This window comes from Haliotis rufescens, unplaced genomic scaffold (assembly GCF_023055435.1).
Source record: "Haliotis rufescens isolate VD_foot unplaced genomic scaffold, xgHalRufe1.0.p SCAF_100, whole genome shotgun sequence".
Taxonomy (NCBI): domain Eukaryota; kingdom Metazoa; phylum Mollusca; class Gastropoda; order Lepetellida; family Haliotidae; genus Haliotis; species Haliotis rufescens.
Genome location: NW_025963781.1, coordinates 404,851 through 425,050, shown reverse-complemented (window position 1 = coordinate 425,050; position 20,200 = coordinate 404,851). Strand labels below are relative to the sequence as shown.

At 40.3% G+C, this 20,200-nt stretch overlaps 1 protein-coding gene across 1 annotated transcript in view; it reads right to left on the bottom strand.

Annotated features, from left to right (window-relative positions):
- LOC124120522 overlaps positions 1-20,200 on the bottom strand; it is a 104,004-nt gene that overhangs the window by 43,695 nt on the left and 40,109 nt on the right. Inside the window, exon 3 of the mRNA XM_046483362.2 lies at positions 6,440-6,482. The gene's annotated coding sequence lies outside the window, so the exon portion shown is untranslated. The remainder of the gene's footprint in view (positions 1-6,439; positions 6,483-20,200) is intronic.

The window sequence follows — 20,200 nt, the reverse complement described above, 5'->3', positions numbered from 1 at the left end:
CCCGTGATATAACTGGAATACTGTTCAAAGCGGCGTTAAACCCAACTCACTCACTCACTTTAAATGAAACATATACAACCCAGTCTCTCATTTAGCCTGCCTCAAATGTCGCAGATCAACAGTTGTTAAAAATGTAGTACAAGTACGCCTTTCTTCAAAAACAGCTCAAGAAAAACCCCGTTAACCCCCTGCACGTGTGATAAAAAACAATCTTTTCTTAAAAAAACAAGCATTTTACATGTGCCACATGACAATGTAAACCACTTAATCTAGGTAACACGACCTTGGGCTATATACTTCAAAATAAATAAATCTATTCACACTTTCTCTCTTCTAATCAGTGAAGTGAGAGAATTGCACAAGCAGGGTGCTGTTCTGACACCGCCACTATTGACGACTTTTAGTGTGTCGTATGCGTCCACTAGACCCCGCTTGTATGGAAACATCGCCGAACTGATAATAGGGGCAGACCTTAGAGCTACGCGGCGAACAAACAGTGTATTGTAGAATATACTGGCGGGACAATGGTGCTCGTTGGCTTGTGATAAACTGTCACAAGTACGCGGCCAGGGTTAGGGAGGGAAGATGAGGGTCTAGCGGGCACATATTCGCTTGAAAAACAATTTTCACACCCCATGAAGTATACAGTTAACTACGTTTATAACGAACACGCTTATAACGAACTGACGGATATAACGAACTTACTTTTTTGTCCCGACTATTTGCTGTAGTTATGCTGTATATATGCTTAAAACGAACTACGGTTATAACGAACTTAAATTAGTGGTCCCTTTGAACTCCAATGGACCACTAATTTAAGTTCGTTATAACAGTAGTTCGTTACAAGCATATATACAGCATATGTACAACAAATGGCCGGGGCTTAAAATAAGTTCGTTATATCGGTCAGTCCGTTAAAAGCGTGTTCGTTATAACCGTAGTTTGCTGTACTTTGATAAACTACCTTATTTGTGATGGGGGCTACCTTTAGGGCGAGGTACGCTCACATTTTGGCTAACATCTGGCGAAATTTGGCGAATTTCATAGTGATTCATAAAAAAACATGTACATGATATAGTCGGTGTCGTACAATAGACTCGGCCTAAGTAACGATTTTATTATGGTTAAGGAGAGGGTCCATTCGTGACCAACTCGTGTTATTCCGGGACAAGCCTTTGCAGGTTACGGAAAGAGGCGAGTGGTGACGATTGGCGAGGGTTTAGTCGCTTTAATGTGATGGGTTATATTAAACTGTGACATTGAGTGTGTGTTTAGCATCAGTCAATTTAAGGCAGCATAACCTCTTAAATCCGGACAATACAGCAAAATCGTCCGGATTAAAACATTTCTGAATTAACAGATCACCAGTACCTAGTAATCACATATCTAGCAAGTATTTGATTTCTGCATATATAATACCATACATCGTCTATTAAGGGGCCAAACACAAGAAAAAAACCTTGCAACAATGTTATTTATGTCGCAGGATTTTTTTCCAAGAATTTTCGGGGGTTCGAATTGGTCTTCAGCAACCCATGATTGTCGTAAGAGACGGGATCTGGTGGTCAGGCTCGCTGACTTGGTTGAGGCGTGTCATAGAATCACAATTGCGTGGATCGATGCTCATGATGTCACTCACTGGACCGTAATAATTGTATTGAGTGTATTTGTCTCCGAAAGTGTCATCCCTTAGGTCTAGGTATACCTCAAATAAATATGAAAAACAAGTTATATTCTTGAATATTGATAAAGGCGGCATAAAACCGTACTCACTCAGCAACTGATGTTTTTTTGCACAGGTAGATAGTACACGTCGAGCGCCATTTAAGTGAGTGAGTATTGTTTTTACGCCGCTTTTAGCAATATTCCAGCAATATCACAACGGGGGACACCATAAATGGGCTTCATTCATTGAACCCATGTCGGGAATCGAACCTGGGTCTTCGTCGTGACGAGCGAACGCTTTAACCACTAGGCTACCCGACCGCCCCGAGTGCAATGAAACAGTTTCGGGTGATCGCACTTATTACTAAATACGACAACCACTTTGTATGTGTCTGAGAGTGCATTAAAGACAGACTCACTGGTTAGACTCACTGGTTAGACTCTATGGTTAGACTCTCTGGTTAGACTCACTGGTTAGACATTTCCCCTCTCAAAGTAGGACATTTCCCCACCGGACAATTCCAAACTTTGAATAGGACGTTTACCCACTCAAAGTAGGACATTTCCCCGCTTAAGGTAGGACGTTTACCCACTGGACAATTCCCCGCTCAAAGTACGACATTTCCCCACACCTTCATTTTGTTTTTTTATAAGAAAAATGAAATAGTTTCGGGTGATCGCACTTATTACTAAATACGACAACCACTGTGCATGTGTCTGAGAGTGCATTAAAGACACGCTCTAAATATGCAGCGATTATTCCGACAGTGGAGACCCTCACAAACGTCTCCTCGCCCCCGGTCCCGCGAAGTCAGGATTAAGACGGGAAATTATTCTTAACAATGAAACTTTTTATGATAAATTTCGACACATGATTGCCAAGCGAGTCCCTATTCACACCTTACTGTATATAATTTGTTGTCGGTCTAGGATTTCAGAGTTGATCCGGTGCGAACACAATGTAAATAACATCGTATCTTAAACCCGTTGCTCGGGACTTGACGTCAGCTCTCACTAAAGTGTGTGATAGATTCTTAAAGTATCACAAATGTCGGGCACTTTAATTCCTGTCTAAATATTCATCCACGTGGATGTGTGATGATTGGAATTACTTAAAAAACGCCGAGATGGGTCTTTGTTTTCACGTGGTGTCTAGGTGGGATTAGAAGGTATATGTAACATAGCCTTATATAGACTGCTTGGTAAAGCTGCCTTCTTTAGACTCACTGGTTAGACTCACTTGTTAGACTCACTGGTTAGACTTCCTGGTTAGACTCACTGGTTAGACTCTCTGGTTAGACTCTCTGGTTAGACTCTCTGGTAAGACTCACTGGTTAGACTACCTGGTTAGACTCACTGTTTAGACTCTCTGGTTAGACTTTCTGGTTAGACTCACTGGTTAGACTCTATGGTTAGACATTTCCCCACTCAGACATTTCCCCACCGGACAATTCCAAACTTTAAATAGGACGTTTCCCCACTCAAAATAGGACATTTCCCCACCGGACAATTCCAAACTTTAAATAGGACGTTTCCCCACTCAAAATAGGACATTTCCCCGCTTGAGGTAGGACATTTCCCCACTGGACAATTCCCCGCTCAAAGTACGACATTTCCCTACACCTTCATTTTGTTTTTTTGTAAGAATTAATAATAGGAAGTTGTTTTTGCTTTTGAAAGCATTGAAAAATTATCATTGTGCAATATGCCCTTAATAGTTGCCCTGCTTTTAATCACTGATTTGCCCGGTCCAGACTCATCTTTTTACAGACCATTGTTGGAGGATTGCGGAATGCGGCGCAAAACGCCTTTCACACACCCACGTCACGTTGGGCAGTTTAGCGGATAGATTCACGTGTTGAACGAGGTCTGTTGCAGCCCCTAATTGGCTTCAGTTAAATAAATTATGCGTTTTGGGTGAAATAACGATGATTTTGAAAACATTCTAAAACTACAGACCGTAATCTGAGGAAAATATTATTTTTGATTGATGTAAGTATTAGGACTGGGACGGGTAACTCGGGTACCCGGGTCGGTTGGGTACTACGTAGAGCCCGTGTACCCACAGGACTACCCGGACCCGTGGTTAGTAAAGTGATACATTATATAACTATGATATCACTATATAACTACATGGTTACACGACAATTTTAAGTCTCTAATGTTCGCATTTCTTCATGACTATAAACACGTTCCTTCTGACTTAAATATAACTTCAGTGTATGCATGACCACATCGTTGTATACGTGTATCTAAAATCATTCCGCCAGGGCTACTGTCAAACTATTACCAGTCGGACATTTTGTACTTATCTCTTGACACCAACAGCGGGTACCCGGGTAGGGTCGGGTGAAAGGGGTGTGGGTACCCGCGTAGTAAATTTGGACTAGTCCCAGCCCTAGAAAGTACAGTAAACTACGGTAATAACGAACACGCCTATAACGAACTGACGGATATAACGAACTTACTTTTTTGGTCCCGACTATTTGCTGTAGTTATGCTGTATATATGCTTATAACGAACTACGGTTATAACGAACTAAAAATTAGTTGTCCCTTTGAGTTCGTTATAACCGTACTTTACTGTATGTGCATATTCGCGGTTCGAAAAACGACCAGCTATGTATTAACATGACAATTAGGTCAAATACCTCGTTAAATAACCATTATCAGTAAATGCTTTTGCAATTAACAACGAAAACGCTTCCCACATACTGCCCCTTCTGACATGCTCTGCAACAAAACCAGCTTATCACTGCCAAGCCCCTATAAAGACTACTAATAATAGAGGCTTACCTCCATCCCAGCTAAATAACCCCCATCAATACCTGTCACGTCGAGTCCGTGCACAGAACATGCACAACCGTAATGTAATCGATTTCATGTCATATCGCATTCAGCGGACATGCGGAGGTGATAATACACGGAATATTGCCAATTACCATCGCTAAGTGCTATCGACACGCATGTATTGCTGTCATTCAAAACATCGCGCAGGATACCATGTTCATTATGCTATAAAGCGCGCATACCTTTAACGGAAATATAACCGTGTGCGAAATACGCATCAGTCGGAAAGCGCACGTTAAATCTCCAAAGTAAGTAAGTAAGTAAGTAACGGAAATATGGCAGAAAAGCTATCTCAATCTATTTGTTGCCGATATGGAAAAATATTGAAACAGTTCGTCGAATTTTATTGAAGTAAATTGAATCTGGTGGAAACCATATGCAATTGACATGATTGAAATTGACATGACTGAAATTGTCATGATTGAAATTGACATGACTGAAATTGACATGATTGAAATTGTCATGATTGAAATTGACGTGATTGAAATTGACGTGATTGAAATTGACATGATTGAAATTGACATGATTGAAATTGACATGACTGAAATTGACGTGACTGAAATTGACATGTGATACAGGAAACTGTCGTATCAGAAATGGTTGGTTGAAAATAGTGGTATATTTCATTACCGCTGTGAAGGCGATCCATGTAGATTTCCGTCTTGTTTGATCGGGGCCATGCTGACGGACGTATATTGACATCTCGTCAATATCAAACTGGTACGTGTAACGCGTGCGCACAAACAACCCATATTATCCAATCAAAACATGCAATGTTTGTTCATATGATTCACAGTAAGTGATATATTTGTGGAAAATAAAGATTTCGTGAAGCAAATGATTAATGACAAAATGAACTTCGACAATGTGTTTTCATAATAGCCCTGAAGACCGACATTATTTTGCCGATTAATCACACATCACACCAACTCCAATCTATATTTTAGTTTGGCCAATTTTGCGTCATACCAACGTGTCATTTTACAACGAAACCGGCGTGTCTGTGTTGTCAGCAATCAACGAAATGTGTCTCATGCAGAGGATATTTGTAAGTTCTATGAAGTCAGAAACATTGATTTATTACCCTTAACACCTCAACCAAACGCTTAGCCTTGAAATAATGGACACGCTAAGACATAGCGCTATCGCTGCCCTTGAGACGGAACGGTGTTACCGCGTCAACGCTTGGAGCTTTTTTAATGGGAATACCAGACAAGAAGCAAACAGATTCTCCTTCGTATTTTGAATTTCCCGGTGTCGTGGTTTGCAGTAATGTGGCGATCCGCGCGGAGATGCTGTATTTGCATACTGGAAACTTTCACTGATCGGAACATTTGTAGGTCACGTTCAGTTCCTCCTTTTTTCTCTGCAATGTTTTGGATCGTGGTTGTACTTTCTATCTGTGGTTCATGCAGGAGATTCGTTTATTTATCACTCACTCACTCACTCACTCACTCGTTTATTTAGCACTCACTCACTCACTCACGCAGGCACGCAATCACGCACGCAGGCACTCACTCACTCACTCACTCACTCACTCACTCATCCACTCACTCACCCACTCACCCAGTGATTCCCCCACTCACTCACTCACTCACTCACAATGTCGTCTAAGTTTACACCTGCTAATTATTAATTTACCTCCATCATAAAAACCTAATAACTCTTCGTTCGTAAAATCTGTATATCTTTATACAGAGTCAACACATCGGATTTGACACTTGGTACGTAACCTCAAAATGAAACAAAGAAATATACAAAGTTTTTAGAAATAAAGTGTCAAGTCTGGTAGGATGAAAACGAACGACAGAGAAACGGTAAGGCCGCTCAAGATAAACGTTCCAATTCTTCGCAATGTTTTCAACCATGGAAAGCGAACGGTTGTCAGGTGGACAAAAATTATTTCGAAAAGAATCTTTACTCACCGAAATCGAAATGTCTTTGTTGCTAGGCTGGACTTCTTTGGTTCTGAAATAAACAAGATATTGATCAGTGATGCGGAACTGCCATGCCAGCTGTGGACAGCCTTGTTGACAAACTTGACGTAATGATATGTAACAAACACTTGAATCCACAAGTACTTCAGGAAAACATCCGGATTTCAACATAAGCCTTATACTAATAGATTATCGTTCACCGCCTGAGCTCTAATGGGTGGGTGATAAATGGCCGTCCATATATGGTATAGTTTTGTATGAATTGAATAAGGATTTCTTAACGAATTGACGAAAGTTATTAATATTGGTTTGACCCTTATACGTAATTTGTTGAAATAATACTATTGTAAAGTGAATTAATTCAAAACTGTATTCGTAATTGGTTTTGTTATTAAGATAATCTAAATTAGATTTTCCTGTTTTGATGATAGAATGTCATCATGTACAAGACGCATATAGTCTTCACGTTTTAATGTACAATAACGATGATGATATGGATCACAATAATGATACTGATAATAATGTTTGTTGTTTGTTGTTTAACGCCGCACTCAGCAATATTTCACCTATATGGAATAATTGAGTGTGGATCAAACAATCCAGTGATTGACATCATCAGCATCGAAGTACGCAATTGGCGTACGATGACATGCATCAACAAAGACTTTATCATCATCATCATCATCATCATCATCATCATCATCATCATCATCATCTTCTTCTTCTTCTTCTTCATCATCATAATCATCATCATCACCATCATCATCTCATTCTGGTGTCCCCCGCCGTGATATTGCTGGAATATTGCTAACAGCGGCGTAAAACCATACTCACTCACTCATCATCATCATCATCATCATCATATCCGATATAATAACACTGATAGTTCCTTTTATTCTTTGGTCTTTTACGTAGAGGGGAATGTCCGAGTAACTCTCCATTCCTTAAACATAATGAACATTATTTATAAGAAATGGAGAGTTACGAGGATATTCCCCTGCTTAAAACTCATCCCTACTTTTACACTTTGACAAAATATTATGTAGTTGAAAATATTTGAAAAATAAACCAGAATTCAAATGTTGCTTCAAGATAATGTACAGTTGACAAGCAACTCTCCATTCCTGAAAAATAATGGAGCGTTCAAACAATGGAATGACGTCACAGATGTGTTTTAAAAACGTGTCATTTGTACAAGAAAACCAGGAATTGAAGAAAAAAGCATCTACTATCCGGAACACATATATGTATGTAGATACGTAAAGCGGGCGACCCAGCAGCTGTCCGTGGTCGGAACATCAGCTGTCCGGAGAAGGATTTAAGGGACATTAATGACCACGACAGGACACCCGAGGAGCGATAGAGGTCTGTTTACGACCTGCACGTGTAGCTGGCCATCGTAAAACAATCAGCTGGACCGCCCAGGAATGTGTGTGAGTGGGTTCACCTGCCGAGGTGAACAGTGACCGACATTCAGTCTTGTGTCACATGACACTCGTACAGTGATAGTACAACAGGCTCATATTGCTACTAAAGTTTGAGGCTGGGTATTAGTCACAATAAAAAGGATTACTCTTCTTCGAAATACTATCTTTTTAAATAAAAACTAATTAGTGGTGATTATAGAAATGGGGAGATAAGCTCCCTTTGTTAGGTTGTAAAACATTGAACTATATTAACCTTGAGTGCCGATTTGTGGATGAATTGTTACATTTAGTCTGGGTCAAGTGCTTGAGTTGGTTTAACGCCGCTTTTAACAGTATTCCAGTTATTTCACGGCTTGTCAGCTTAATATGGGTGGAAAGCCCGAAGTGATGCAGGTCTCAGACGTTTACCACTTTGGTGAAACCCACGAGCACGGGTATGGTGCAGACAAACCACGAAGTACAATCAGGAGGAGCCTTGGATTCGAACCCACAACCATAGGATCCTGCACAATGGATAACGGTACTTTAGACGGATGAACCACCCATGCCGCTTGCCGCGGAAAACAAATATACGATACCTATTGGAGAATATTTTTATCAATATCAGGGATTTGCATTCATATCATCGAAATAATTACTTGTGTTTACAATAATAATTTCGAAGCTTTGTGTCTTTTCATGAAATACTAGTTACATGTTAAAATAAAAAAATAAAAAATATTTAAAAAAAATAACATGGTGTAATAATTGTTCATGTTAGATGATGATTGTTAGTTTCATTTTTGATTGCTGACACAATAGTGATTTTTTTATACCTTATGGCGCTTTCCTAACACCGAATATTGTTTGTTCGTATTGTATTGAACAAAAATATGGCGATAGTTTATTTATTGCTAATCAACAAAACTATGGTCAATAATGTAACGTGATTATTTATTTTGTATTGTGATTGTCCGTGTGATTATCCATACATATTAGATATAGCAAAAACATTTATTTATATTTTATGGATATATTTATAAATCAGCATCTACTTCACATGTGTTCCAAGATTTGGATGGCCGTTTTCTGTATTGAACTATTTATGCTCATTATGTCAATCACCGTATTGTTTGGTCCAGACTCGATAATTTCAAACCGCCGTCATATAGTTGAAATATTGCTGCGTGCGGCGTTAAACAACAAACAAACGAACAAAACTATATGAAAATGAATATGGCAGATTTTCTGCAGAATTGATTTCTTCACCAAGGAATACTTACAAACAATATTTTATTCACCGCACTTGTTGCACGCGGAAATCGATTTAAAAAAACCATATTTTTAAAAACAGAACTATTTCCAGGAGCATTGAGTTTGACGAATTGGCCCTCGGTTGCTGTGTCACTATATATGACCTTGGGTGGGTGGGTGGGTGGGTGGGTGGGTGGGTGAGTGAGTGAGTGAGTGAGTGAGTGAGTGAGTGAGTGAGTGAGTGAGTGAGTGAGTGAGTGAGTGAGTGAGTGAGTGAGTGAGTGAGTGAGTGAGTGAGTGAGTGAGTGAGTGAGTGAGTGAGTGAGTGAGTGAGTGAGTGAGTGAGTGAGTGAGTGAGTGAGTGAGTGAGTGAGTGAGTGAGTGAGTGAGTGAGTGAGTGAGTGAGTGAGTGAGTGAGTGAGTGAGTGAGTGAGTGAGTGAGTGAGTGAGTGAGTGAGTGAGTGAGTGAGTGAGTGAGTGAGTGAGTGAGTGAGTGAGTGAGTGAGTGAGTGAGTGAGTGAGTGAGTGAGTGAGTGAGTGAGTGAGTGAGTGAGTGAGTGAGTGAGTGAGTGAGTGAGTGAGTGAGTGAGTGAGTGAGTGAGTGAGTGAGTGAGTGAGTGAGTGAGTGAGTGAGTGAGTGAGTGAGTGAGTGAGTGAGTGAGTGAGTGAGTGAGTGAGTGAGTGAGTGAGTGAGTGAGTGAGTGAGTGAGTGAGTGAGTGAGTGAGTGAGTGAGTGAGTGAGTGAGTGAGTGAGTGAGTGAGTGAGTGAGTGAGTGAGTGAGTGAGTGAGTGAGTGAGTGAGTGAGTGAGTGAGTGAGTGAGTGAGTGAGTGAGTGAGTGAGTGAGCAAGCGAGTGGGATTACTACAACATTTCGCAATATTCAGGTATTTTTTACAGTGGTAGTATCAAGAATCGATCGACATATTTACCCGCGCTGGCTGGAAATCGAATCTGTCACAACCATCCTGATATGACTTAACTATATTTGCATTTCTGGTCACAGATTGTTGCAAACAAAGATCATAGATAAATATATATATATTTACATGGCACCAGCGCATATTATTTACAATTTACAACAATTTACAACAGTATGTTATTTACCAAGAGGACTTATATGTTAGCATAATGTTTGAACATAACTTAGAAATTTTTTTAAACACAATTAGTTTGTACTATTAAACCAACTGAAATTGTAACACATTTGGCTTGTTCTGATACATCAAGTCACAAATCATATCTGTGGTCAAGCATGAGGGTCAGTAGATAGCCTGTGGTCAGTGTTCACATGTCCTGGGGATCCTACTGTCAATCACTCCAGTGGTCAAGGGAACCAGGTGTGTGACCTGATGTCCACTGGTCGAAAACATGTGGTCATTGTGTGTTTGTTTGTTTGTTGTTTAAAGCCGCACTCAGCAATATTCCAGCTCTATGACGGCGGTCTGTAAATAATCGTGTCTGGACCAGACAATCCAGTGATTGATATAATGAGCATCCATTGACGCAATTGGGATCGATGACATGCATCAACCAATTCAGCGAGGCTGACCACCCGATCCCGTTAGTCGCCTCTTACGACAAGCATAGTCGCCTTTTAGGGCAATCATGGGTTGATGAAGACCTATTCTACCCCGGATCTTCATTGAACATGTATTGTATTGTAAAACGTCCAGCGTTAAATATTCGTGTCTGTGTCAAAATTATTTCCCTTTTTTGTAACGAATTCACATATTTCACGGTATTAATGAGAACTTGATAAGCCGGACTTTTACATGAACTGTAAAGAGTATTTTATGGCCTATCTGAGATAAAAAGACTCCTTGCACGACACGAAGTTGAATAGAAGTCCTGAAGTAGAAGGTATAGCATGGCAACACGGTCAAAGAGTGTTGCCACACGCAACAATACCGCGGAGAAGGGAAATTGACCCAATTAAAAGTCACCCGAGAAAAATCGATTTTCCTCTTTTAAACTAAAGACTTATTTTTTTATCAAAGATATGGTAGTGTAGCTTAATGAGAAAGACAGGTGGTCTTTCGTGCCGTTATGATGTGCTTTTCAGACATGTTTCAAGGCCTCAGTGAATCTTTTCAAAGGTTTTATGGTAGACACGTGATGGACATGACCAGTTTGACACATCAGTGACCAATATAATATAATGTCTGATGCAATTCACTATTTTGACGTGTAACATACGTTCCCGGGTTTTTGTCACATGAACAATTGACTTGCCTTTGCATGTGTTTGTGACCGGTGTCACGGATGGGGCAGGATATGCTCAACATTTCGCGAACACTTGGCATCACCACTACTTGATAGTGATTCACAAACACGTGCTTATTTCTTATGATAATGGAAAAGGTTTTGTCTTAATGATGATGATGATGATGATCATCATCATCATCATCATTATCATCATAATAGTAAAACTAATAATAATAGTAATAATAATAATAAAAATAATAATACCATAAAATAACGAATAAGTGCGTACCGTTTAAAAAACCTTTATGCCGGTCTCATCAAGATAAAATTACTACTCGCTATTCATTATGGTCACTCGATACATATTCACTCATATGTTCCTAAAAACACACGAACGTTGCATTAGCCACTAGTGCCAAAAATGTGCAGAGTTATGCCCCTTTACTGTGCTAGGATCCGCCGATAGTGGTTCGAATGCCTAGACTATGACCGGGTTTGTCCGAACCCCGGTAGTGGGTTTCCTTCCGCATTAAGATGACGCAAACGCTGCAGCAAACGGCGTAAAAATCAACTCACTCAGTCAACGTGAACCCCAGGTACTGTTTTCCTCTGACCTTATTCAAAGCACGGTCTATAACCTTCACCCATGTCAACGTTCTGTAGACATATGTACTATGTACTTGTGTGAAAAGGTAATTTTATTTCTCCTAGCTATAACACTTGAAACTAGGATATAAATCAAGGATTGAGATAGCCCCACGACACAGCCGTGATAAATCACGAGGTGTTAGATAAGTGTTACATTCTACACAATCAAGTGTGAATTTGGGTTCTTGGATAACACGATGCCCTGTGTGTTAAAACGCAGATCGAAGCAATTACGTTTCCTCACATTTAACACGAGGATATGAATGTTTGATACTACCAGCGCAGGCAATACCTGGCTCCCTATTATTCACTAGATCCTGGAATATCCGTTATGGTTGTGCAACCTAGTCGAGGTTGGGCAATAAAGACATAATAAAAATATCGATGTCACTGAGGACAATAAAGGTTTTATCTTGATTTATTCTGAGTGTGGAGGTCAGGTGGGTCTGGATTACACTGGAGGAAGGCATGCAATTGAATTGAAGCACAAACCAGCGAGGTTAAGCAAAGCAAAGAACATCAAAGCAAAGCAAAGCAAAGCAAAGCAACTGATATAAAGCAAAGCAAACCAAGGAACAGTATAGAACAACGAAAGCAAAGCAAAGCAGAGCAAAGCAAAGCAAAGCAAAGCAACTGACATTAAGCAAAGCAAAACAAGGAACAGTATAGAACAACGAAAGGAAAGGAAAGCAGAGCAAAGCAAAGCAAAGCAAAGCAAAGCAACTGACTTTAAGCAAAGCAAAACAAGGAACAGTACAGAACAACGAAAGGAAACCAAAGCAAAGCGAAGCGAAGCAAAGCAAAGCAAAGCAAAGCAACTGAAATTAAGCAAAGCAAAACAAGAAACAGTATAGAACAACGAAAGCAAAGCAAAGCAAAGCAACTGACATTAAGCAAAGCAAAACAAGCAACAGTATAGAACAACGAAAGCAAAGCAAAGCAAAGCAAAGCAAAGCAAAGCAAAGCGAAAGCAAAGCAAAGCAACTGACATTAAGCAAAGCAAAACAAGGAACAGTATAAAACGAAACCAAAGCAAAGCAAAGCAAAGCAAAGCAAAGCAAAGCGAAGCAACTGACATTAAGCAAAGCAAAACAAGGAACATTATAGAACAACGAAAGCAAAGAACATCAAAGCAAAGCAATGCAACTGATGAAAAGCAAAACCAAGAATAGTAAAGAACAGCGAAAGCAAAGAACAGCAAAGCAACTGGTGAAAAGAAACTGAAGGAAATAAAGCAGGACAGGGCAGGTTAATACACACATTAACAGCATTGATCTACACTATTATCTACAGGGCACATCTTCCCTAATGACAGTATAATACGTTATTAAATTGACACGGTCATATTACATGATGTCCAATAAAATCTCCCGCATTACCCAACAAGCAGTTTTATGATATTAACACGAATACCCACCAGGAGGACAGAAATCCCGACACTAAAAATGCCATTTGCACAATAACCTAGAGGCTGTTAATAGCACATGTCATGTCAAGGAAATCCCTATCCCGTATACTACCGTGATGGTTTATCCCTAACTTCACGTGTCTCTCTCACCACGATCCTCGTAGCTATAGGGAACTAAGAACGGCGATCAGCGATCTCGTAAAACTGATGACATTAGTTCTTATCATGTAGGTAGCATACAGCGGATATCACCGGGTACTTGGCTGACAGTTTTATGGCGTGTCCCACTGGGAAATGTATCTCGTACCAGACAAATATCTCATCCTTGATCACAGATGTATTTTCCTGTTTAAAGAGCCAGCGTTTGAGCCTCGGGTTTGAGATAAACTGTCGGGCGAAAGGAAGCATAGACTTGGACACTGAATTGACCCAATATTATAAAAAACACTGCAAATGTAAGGTCTAAAACAACACTATGATACCCGTATCAAATACACCAACATCGAAGAACTATTTTGTGTTTGTTTCATTTTTAAATGAAACAAGGATGTATACTCTCTTTTGCTGGGCATTATAGAAATTATTTTTTGTCAAATATTTTTGAATTTATTCATTTAGTTTTTCGACCTGGCAGCACTGAAATCTGAAATTGTTGTTCAGAACATATGAACTTACACTACAGATCCCAACGTGTAGTCAAACAACAGCTGTTGCAAATAACACAACCAACTGGAAACAAATACCACAATGAAGTTTATCAAGTGTCAAGTTATGCAGGAGTGGTTTTGTGAGGACAGGTTATGGTGACAAGAAATATGCAAAAATGTGGATGTAAAAATTGGATACATCACACCAAAAGCGAAAACAGGGTCGCCTATTATTCACTCACTCCCCAACACTGCAGCCTTCTGCATTACCCAGATTGTCAGAAGGGCTGTATTCCTGACAGCAAACTCGGATACTCTCCCAATGTCAGTCAACAGATTGTGAGGTACCAAACCTAAGGCACCGAGAACAACAGGGAGTCGGACAACTTGGTACTTGGGATGCAAGCGTGATATTTCGAAAGCGAGGTCCGAGTAATTGCCATGTTTTTCCTCAATCTTGTCAATAACATTTGTGTCACAAGGGACAGAAAATTAGATAATATAAATGATTTTATTGGATTTATCAAACAGGACAAGGTCAGGTTTGTTGGCCTGGATATGTCTGAGGCTGGATACGGGCCTATTCCAAAGAATTTTGCATCTATAATTTTCCATGACTCCCTCTACGTATTCCTGGTCGTACCATGGATGGACCTCTGTGTCAAAACCACAGGCATGGCGAAGACGGTAAGAATGCTGATCTTCTCAACACACTGCACATAATCTCGATGGGGGCGGTCGGGTAGCCTAGTGGTTAAAGCGTTCGCTCGTCTAGCCGAAGACCCGGGTTCGATTCCCGACATGGGTCCAATGTGTGAAGCCAATTTCTGGTGTCCCCCGCCATGATATTGCTGGAATATTGCTTAAAAACGGCGTAAAACCAAACTCACTCACTCACTCACTCACAATCTCGATGCAGTTCAGAGGGCCTCTGAGTCTGGGCCGATTTGATACGGCAACTTCACTTGGCTGACACACATATCTGTACCGTCCAGCCGTACAGAACCATCAACAAAGTCAACATTGACATTGAGATTATGTCCAACATCCTTGGCTCGTTTAAAAAAACAGCGGAATGCCTTGCTTGCATCACGAGTCTCGACATGCTCATTATTATTATTATCTAGTATTGATTTTGTAAACGTATTCTTTCTGAACCCTGCAGTGAAAACCCGATATTTGTTCTAGATGCATCGGGATGTGAAAGGACCGTTTTACATTGATTAATGATGTCATAATAATGTTCTTGTGCGACCGAGGCGCCATTTAACAAGGAGAGGTCGGAAGAACCAAAACAGAGCATCGTTGAAAGGTGGCATTCAAGAAAGTTTGTTTACGTTTTCATATGAAGACAGCAACACTGAAGTTTGAAAGGATATTCTGTTTTGAACGACATGAGATGGTGATATGACTTTGTCCAATTCGTATAACACCGAAACATTAACAGAACATACATACAAACTGCATTATTTATCGACAGGCATATCGGTTCTGCCTTACCATTCAACATATGTAATAACCATCAGTCCTAAACACCTGTCACAGATCAATAAATTATCTATATGATCAACAATATTTCTATTCTGATTTCTCACACAACCATGACATCAACACAACTACGTCACAGATCGTTATCACATCTCCCTGTGGGCGAGGCTAGTCGCCCGGGGGTCCAGCAGAACCGTTCTCTTGGGAAAGGAGATTTAATCAAGTCCCGTTAGTAGATCATTGCTGTTACAATGCCCCGTGGCGTCCCATGATGGGGTGACCTATCAACACCATGCGTTAGTTGCAGGAGTTCATACTGCCTACATCTCTAGGGAAATACACACCAATTGCAATCAAGGCCAGGAAATTCATGTACAATGACAGCTGAAAAGATGTTGATTTCTAAGGATCATAAACACGGCATGTTTATGACCTCAATCGTTACTAATATGAAATAAATTTCCATATGAAAACAATTCCCTTGTTCCGGTAAATACTCTCTGAGATTTCTAAGATGACGTTGTTCAGATTGATATTTTACAGTCGTTAATGTGTTTATCTGTAACGCTATTGTTTAATTCCCTGACCTAATGCTCTTTTATTACAGCTGCTGTAAGGGAAAGGTTGCTGTAACGAGCCTATCATGTTACAAGTTCCATTAGCACAAAGGCCAATGAGTCAGAAGCGTAAACTTTGCAACGAAAATAATGGATTTTATTTCATGTTGAAATCAGACTGTTTCAAATAACATTACGTTTAATCATTTTCAACTTCAGCAAAGCATAACGTTTGTGGAAATGATATTCTTACCTGTGGTGAAGGCTATTAAACAACTTTAATGTCTCTTCTCGTTTAACCGTAATGCATCAAATTTAACGCTCTACGACAACGCCCAAATAAATTCTGTAATAAAGTTAAACTTACAGAGATTATCTGTACGAATAGTCTGTTCACCATTGTCCAGATAGAATAAGATTGCTAAACGATGTTATCTGCTTCAGGTTAGACGCTTAAATCTACGGGTGGAATTTGAATGAGATGCTTTAGGGGAGGAGGCAGGAGGGTGGCCCCATGGGGGAAGGCGATGTGGGGATGGAGTACCCTGGGGAGGGTCCCATTAGTCAGTAGTCAGATACCAGGCCAGACAGCGATTAAAGAAATGGGTGGAGGGATAAAAACTTAAATGGTTACTTATCATAATGGGATCAGACAAGGGTGCATTCTCTCTCCCTCGCTTTCAATGTATCATGCAGAAAAAAGTGGGGGAAAATTGCCTTCCTCACAAAGGGAAAGGGCACATTAAATGTTTTGTGGGTCAATAGGTACGACAAAAAAACTATTTAGGCAGTTTTGGTCTATACGGAGATTGGTACCATGGACGTAGCTTAAGGACACGAACTTGATTATATTTATATGTGTATTCTGAATACCACGATGATTACAAGAATCAGTTCATTAATTATTCTTTATGTCACCCATCACGTAAGGAGATTAAAATTAATTTTTAAAGACAAGTTGACCAATTAACATTAATGGTAAATCTAGTTAGCATTTTGTGTAAATTAAGTGCTTGTTTAGTATCGATTTAGTCGAGTTTTAATCATTCGGGCTGCTATAAAGATGTTGTTGAAGCTCATTTCATCCTCGAGGTTTCAAATGAATAATTCTGTGTTAAACATGGTGATTAGGCTTTAATTGCATTAATTACTACTGTTGGTTAACAGCGATATATCCATTGTCAATATGGTCGGTCTCAAACAACAGCGTCATGATTATCATCATAAATATCATCATAATTATCAGCATTATTATCATTATTATCATCATGGAACATCACGATGAAACTATGACGACTATAACAAACTACGACGACTGTAGTTTAACGGCGATATCTTTTGTGATATCTTAGCCATTTTTATATCTGCCAGTGTCATCACAACGTCATCATTATCCTCATCCCGGAGCTTGGTGATACAATTATCTGGCGATAATAACACAACATAATCTTGGGGTCCAACCCGCTTCAAACCTTATAGCTAACGCATTGACAAGTTAGCTAAACTCCACAATTACCACTAAACTATTGTGAATATCAATATACATGTATTGACTTTATAGCAAATGCAAACTTTTAATATGCCCATCTATTCATCGTGGAATCGTGATAATATGATGCTGAAATGCAAGACGTGACTTCCTTGATACACACCAAAAGTTCAAATTAAAGAAAGTCATCAAGCGATACACACAGGTTAGAAGATCTAAACTAACACGTGACATAAATACATGAAAAGGAATGCCCTTTCTGCATAGGACCGGATATACGTTGTAAAACTACCGGTAAGAACTTATATGCGGTATTAAAGGTCAATAGGTGACGCTAAAAACACAATCAGGTCGGCCTCGTTCTGGAATAAGCAGCGCTCGAAAGATCGATCGATGACTACCTTTAATATACCAGGTGTAAATCCTCTGATATAAACCCCAAACGAAACATTAAAGCAGGTAGGTTTGCACAGGCAAACACGAATCACATTCCTCCCGGAATAGCTTTCCTCACACGGCTTTCTTTGTTTTCAGTTCTTCACTTCAAGTGACATATGTTGTTGGACAGATCGAGTTCCTACAAGACAGGGTTTGTGTAACACGAGTCGTGATGAGGGTTTGGGTAGACAGACGGGGCTTACTAGGACAAAGATATAATGTACGAGAGTGGGAAACGAGCTCGCGATGAGACCAAGGCTGTATTCAGTCATGGTGTTATACACGGGGCATCAATCATGGTCAGGTGCCTCCGCATGGACGTCTAGTGGTTGGGCCAGGTAGGACGGTTGTGTTATATCAAAGAATACAGGGTTCGTTTGCAGTTGTTGGTATGATTTAGTGTCAGGCTGGTGTACATTCACTGCCGAGGTGGGAGAGTCACCTCGATGGGATCAAAGTTAGGGGAAGATCAGATAGCTCTTTGATGTTCGATGAAGAGGGGGTTGTGATAGGTGGTGTGTGGGGGAGGGGAGGGTGGGGGTGGAGGGTGGGTGAGTTGGTGAGTGGGTGGGGGTAAGAATGAGTGAGTGAGTGAGTGAGCGGGTGACGTTTTGAACAATATGTTAGTTATGTCAGGGCGTGTCAGCTAGAGGGGGAATAAAATTCGCGATGCGGGTCTTAGACGTTTAAGGCGGGCTAGGTGTGAGTAGGTCTTGCCCACAATGTATACATTGTACGTAATACATTTTAAGCAATTGTGTCATACAGTAAACTACGGTTATAACGAACACGCTTATAACGAACTGACGGATATAACGAACTTACTTTTTGGTCCCGACTACCTGCTGTAGTCATGCTGTATATGTACTTATAACGAACTACGGTTACAACGAACTAAAATTAGTAGTCCCTTTGAGTTCGTTATAACCGTAGTTTACTGTAAATGGTTTCACGTTAAACGTCCACAACCTACACCTCTCCCACTTTAAAATGAACCACCATGACATAACTTAAATACCTTTCAACGCAACCTTAAACATGTTAAACTAAACTTTCTCACACAATCACAAGATACGATGCTCGCTGGATCTTCAACAGGGACTAGGCTAGGTCAAGCTGTTCTAGCAAACGTTATTCAAGTCGTTCAAACACTACTCTGTTTGTCCGCCAACTCAGATTCCAAGAAGTACATGAACAGTTCATGCTTGCAATGCCTCAATTTCACTGTAAAATCAAAACCTGGATCGACAAACCCTCGACCATAGACACGTTTGGTGTTTTTATCAGATTGAATTTATGGCCCGAGACTAACATTAAGTCCCAGAAAAAAAGTTATCTCTTTTAAAAATATACATCCACAATTAAAAATTCAAATTCAAATTGAGCCTTGGACAACTTGAGCCTAAGTTTAGACTGTGGCAACTTTTAAAAATATACATCCACAATTAAAAATTCAAATTCAAATTGAGTCTAGGTCAACTTTTAAGTTTAGGCTGTGGCAACCTAGACTTGCCAAATTGTTCTAGCGTTGGTTTCGTTTTACAATTTATTTTATAGGTTCTGGGAGACATATTACTTTGACCCATAGTGCCTTATTATCATAGTTGAGCCATTGGATATGCTTACGTTGAAAGGGACCAGTACAGCTCTTGGCTTAAACTGTGTATACCGTATACACAAGGCTTAAACTAGGGATTCTGTGAACACAGGGGGTTAAACTGGTATATCCATCACTCTGTATTAAGCAGTCAACGGAGCATGAAGCTCCAGAGCACAATGGGGGTTTTGGCCTGTCACGGACATATGGTCCAGATCACTGTCCAGACCTACACAGCCCGTGGTCAGCAGGGTTAGGTGACCGTATCACGGACATATGGTGGGATCATCATTAAAGGAGAATGGGAAAAGAACAGCATTGGGGGAGTCATCCTTATTGAAACTGAATGGCCTGTAAATCTGGTCGGAAAATGCCGGGATTATACAGCCAGATTAACATGTACTGATTCCTTGAGACCGCCTCCGCGGTCTAGTAGTAGAGCGTCCGCCCGGAGAGCGGAAGGTCCGGGTTTCGATCCCCGACCGCGTCATACCAAAAGACGTTAAAAGATGGTACTTGTTGTTACCCTGTCTGGCGCTCGGCATTAAGGAGCTAAAACAAGGACTGGTCGGCTCGGAGTCAGTATACTGTGTCTGAGCGGGGTATTCATG